Raw genomic sequence first — 5,012 nt, 5'->3', positions numbered from 1 at the left:
AAAGGAACTGAACATTGACTGTGCTGCATGAAGCTCAAGGCTTCAGTGGACAACCTCAGAAACTAGTAACTCTGAGCCATAAGGCATGATATTGGCCTCTCAGAAGTCTGAATAATAGGTATGGGGATTTCCCAGATTTTAAAGGCATTAATGACTCATTTCTCTAGGATACTGATGTAAGTTCTTCAGTAGAAGACAAGTGGAAAATGAGTGTCTTTGTCTACAGACATAAGGTCTTAATAAAAGCAATCATGAAATTGACCTTGGTGGGGAGAGCACTGAAACAGGATTACATGGCCTGAGTGAAGTCCTAACAATAGAGAAGACTAGGTACAAAGACACAAGAAAGACATAAAGGTAAGAAAACGAATATTGACTGGAGTCTGCAATGCAGGAGCATGTGTGTGTATGTGTGTGCATGTGTGTGCATGTGTGTGTGAGGGTTTACGTACCTAGATAAGTTTAGCCTGGAGAATTAACAAGCCGTGCTTGTGTTTTACAAAAATACACTCAAGAAGAGACATGGGTTGGAAACTGTTGCAGAAATACAATAACAGATAGTGGTGGCATGAACCTATGTTCATGATGATGAATTTGAAGAGAAATTATAGGCCTTGGCTTAGAAAACAACATGAAAAAAGACTTGGTTCTTCAGGAACACAATGCCCACGGAAAATTTCACTAGAAACAGAATTGTCACATAGACAGATGTATATATCACTGCTTACTTGGATGAAATATATGCATATATGTCCATTTACAGATGGATTCTTTCATCTCTCAAAGAAAAAGTGCACTTCAGATCTACACTACAAATATATTTACCTACAAATTTACCTATACCAGACAGTTTTACCTGCTATGTTTGAAAGGTAAAGCAGTTGCTTAATTTATTATTTTAAACTTATGAATGCATTTTAAATTGCTATTAATGGAATGAAAATTATTTGAACTTGAACAGATATGTAAGGATATTTGATGTTGTTTGGTAGCTTTTCTCGTACAGATCTATTTTGCACATGAGATTTGCCAGGGAGTTGAAGCTACCTCCAATTCTGCACCTGTTTATATGATTTGGTAATAGTCTTTTGTAGTGAAGGTTTATGAACATGGTGAAACACATACATTCAATTGAGAGAGATGATAAAATGGCATAACTCAAGTTTCACCTATGATTTTGATAAATAGTTTTTAAACCGGTTTTGGGGGTTTGATGTAATCCCAAAGGGGATTACTCTTAAAAGGGGATTACTCTTAAAAAGTGTTAACATTAATTTGGCTATAGACTCCAGTTTTTGGTTAACAAAATAATTGTCATAATTATATCATTACAATTTCAATGTAAATAGAGTTATACAATTCTCCTTTTACTCAGCACATTTTGGTGTTTTTGTTTTTGTTGTTGTTGTTGTTTGTTTTTTGAGAAAGGGTCTTGCTCTGTCACCCAGACTGGAGTGCAGTGGCATGATCATGACTCACTAGAGTCTTAACATCCTGAGCTGAAGCGGTCCTCCCACCTCAGCCCTCTGGGTAGATGGGACTACAGGTGCGCACCACCATGCCTGGCTAATTTTTGTATTTTTTGTGGAGACCAGGTTTCAACCATGTTGCCCAGGCTCTTCTTGAACCCCTGGGCTCAAGCAATCTACCCACCTGGGCCTCTCAAAGTGGGGAGGGATTACGGGCATGAGCCAATGTGTCCAACCCCATTTCTCTTTTTAAGAATAATTCTAGGCCGGGCGTGGTGGCTCAAGCCTGTAATCCCAGCACTTTGGGAGGCCGAGACAGGCGGATCACAAGGTCAGGAGATCGAGACCATCCTGGCTAACATGGTGAAACCCCGTCTCTACTAAAATACAAAAAACTAGCCGGGCGAGATGGCGGGCGCCTGTAGTCCCAGCTACTCGGGAGGCTGAGGCAGGAGAATGGCGTGAACCCAGGAGACGGAGCTTGCAGTGAGCTGAGATCCGGCCACTGCACTTCAGCCTGGGCGACAGAGCGAGACTCCGTCTCAAATAAATAAAAACAGAAATAAAAGAATAATTCTTTTATTTCTGGTTTTATGTATTTTTACAAATAATTGACATGACAATGTAATATTCACAATGCTTCAAAAATGTGAAAAAAGTATATGTGAATATTAATCACATAATTGATAAAATATGTGAAATAATGAAGGCAAAGCAGGTCATTAAGGAATATTTATAAACATTAGGTATTGAATTTACAGATGTTGCCAAAGTTGTACATCCATGGGGCCAGTCATCATAAATTCTGATTGATGTTTAAAATGAGAAGAGCAAGAAATACCCAATTAAGTAGTAAATTGAAAACCATCTAATCTTCTTCCGATGCGTCTGTGACGTCTTCTTTGTACTTGTAAAGTCTCAATGCATGTTGAATAGGAGTCTTAACAGGGTCTTAAGCCCATCCCTTCCTGGCAGTCTTTCAATGATGCGACGCATTTCGTAATTCTTGCTTAGAATGAAATCCTTAAAGGCAATTGGTCTGTAAAGATCGTCAAGAATATTGGGTTCATCAGGCTTTTCAAGTAACAGCTTGGGGTCAATCAAAGGTTAATCACTTCTTACCTTTTCCCCCAACTTAGGTTTAAGGTACCATGCTCCATACCTCATCTTCACACGCTGTGCGGTGTAAGAATTCGGTGCTGTCTGGAGTTTCCTGTCCCAGTCTTTTTCCTGTGAGAAGAATTCGACCTCATCCATTTCATCTAGCTCTATTCTGTATTGCAGTGCTGAGGCCCATTCTTTTATCTTCTTAATCTGTTGGTCTTCATAGGTTGCTCTCCACTTGGAGGTAAAGTCAAACAGACTCCTGATGGATTCTTCATCAACTCCCATGTCTCAAGCCCACTTGAAGTCACACAGTTTTCTCGATGTGTCTATGTTGAAGAGAGTCAGAAACACACTCCATTGTGCTTGGTGTATCTTCCTGAAGCAGTTCTTTTAGATGGGATGCTCGAATCTTGGGAGACTCCAAGAATTGATGGGACGCTGGAGCTTTGGGAGGCTCCAGGGAGAGATGGGACACTCTAGTCTTGGGAGGCTCCGGGCAGAGACTGGACACCTGACCAGTCTTGGGATTCTCAGGGCAAAGATGGGATGCCCGAGTCTCTGGAAGCCGTAGGCAGAATTCCCTACAAGTGTATTTACCAGACTTGGTGGGTTCCTTGGTTTTCTTCTCCCGGCCCTCACAGTAAGCCCATGCCTTCTCCAGCTTCCTCTCAGGATCCAACGGTTTCAGCACCTGTAGTAGGAGATCTGGAGGCATATCTTCTCCCAGATTGGGGTACATGGCCAAGGGATGCTTAGCCATCAGCTGGGCTTCCTCTACGAACGCCTTCTGTGCTGGCTGGGCTGGCAAGAGCTTGGAAAACACGGCCACTTTCTTGAGCAGCTTTTTCTGCCTGCTTTTGGGGTCAGCTTGGGGACCTCTGTGAGAGATTTTGGGGAGTAAAAACTCATCACGGAGACAAATGAGCATATCTTCGGGAGACAGACAGCTGTAGCGGAAGTCGTCCATGCCCTCCTTCACAAATACCCAGTTCTAAATTTACAAGAAAATGTCAAACAACCCCATCAAAAAGTGGGCAAAGATATGAACAGACACTTCTCAAAAGAAGACATTTATGCAGCAACAGACACATGAAAAAATGATCATCATCACTTGCCATCAGAGAAATGCAAATCAAAACCACAATGAGATACCATCTCACACCAGTTAGAATGGCGATCATTAATAAGTCAGGAAACAATAGGGGCTGGGGAGGATGTGGAGAAACAGGAATGCTTTTACACTGTTGGTGGGACTGTAAACTAGTTCAACCATTGTGGAAGACAGTGTGGCAATTCCTCAAGGATCTAGAACTAGAAATACCATTTGACCCAGCCATCCCATTACTGGGCATGTACCCAAAGGATTATAAATCATGCTGCTCTAAAGACACATGCACACGTATTTTTTCTGGCACTATTCACAGTAGCAAAGACTTGGAACCTACCCAAATGTCAATCAATGACAGACTGGATTAAGAAAATGTGGCACATATACACCATGGAATACTATGCAGCCATAAAAAAGAATGAGCTCATGTCCTTTGTAGGGACATGGATGAAGCTAGAAACCATCATTCTCAGCAAACTTTCACAAGGACAGAAAACCAAACACTGTATATTCTCACTCATAGGTGGGAATTGAACAACGAGAACACTTGGACACAGGATGGGGAACATCATACACTGGAGCCTGTTGTGAGGAGGGGAGAGAGCGGAGGGATAGCATTAGGAGATATACCTAATGTAAATGACGAGTTAAGGGGTGCAGCACACCAACATGGCACATGTATACATATGTAACAAACCTCCACGACGTGCACATGTACCCTAGAACTTAAAGTATAAAAAACAAACAAAACAAAACAAAACAAAACAAAAACCAGTTCTGGGTGTCCATGGGCGGGAACCTCAGGCCTCTGTGCTTGCGCTTCGCGATACACTTGGAAGGCGGTTTGTCACAGTTCCAGGGCTTGGAGTCCATGCCCGGGGACCTCGGCCGGTCCCGCGGCCTCTGGCCCCCCATGGTGGCCCTCGCTGGGGTGCCACCTCTCCAGTTTCCGCGGTTCCTGATCCCTGCTGCTCTAGTTGCTAGGAGACCGCAAGCCACACGCAGGCCAGATTCTTCCTGGAAGCGGGGCAGCGCAGACACCACCTGTGCAGCCCGGATTCTCCAGGGAATGGTCAGCAATGGAGCGCCCAAGCCCCTGCTCATTCCATGGTGTGGTCCATAGGATGGACAGAGCGCAGTTTCTTTTTCCATTCGCCTTTGGATGGATATTTCAGTTGTTGCCCGTTTTGGACTATGATAAATATTCTATGAACATTTGTGTTCATGTCTTTACACGTACATATACTTCCATTTCTCTTGGATAAATTTAGCTAGGAGTCCAACGGTGGGATCATATCATAGGTGTATTTTTTTTTTTTTTTTTTTTT

General features: G+C 42.8%; 1 pseudogene; it reads right to left on the bottom strand.

Annotated features, from left to right (window-relative positions):
• Positions 1–2,337: 2,337 nt before the first annotated feature.
• Positions 2,338–4,599, bottom strand: LOC111536301 (annotated as a pseudogene).
• Positions 4,600–5,012: the final 413 nt, after the last annotated feature.

This window comes from Piliocolobus tephrosceles, chromosome 12, assembly GCF_002776525.5.
Source record: "Piliocolobus tephrosceles isolate RC106 chromosome 12, ASM277652v3, whole genome shotgun sequence".
In the NCBI taxonomy this organism is placed as follows: Eukaryota; Metazoa; Chordata; class Mammalia; order Primates; family Cercopithecidae; genus Piliocolobus; species Piliocolobus tephrosceles.
The sequence above is the reverse complement of the archived record's forward strand: the minus strand, read 5'-3'. Positions and strand labels throughout refer to the sequence as shown.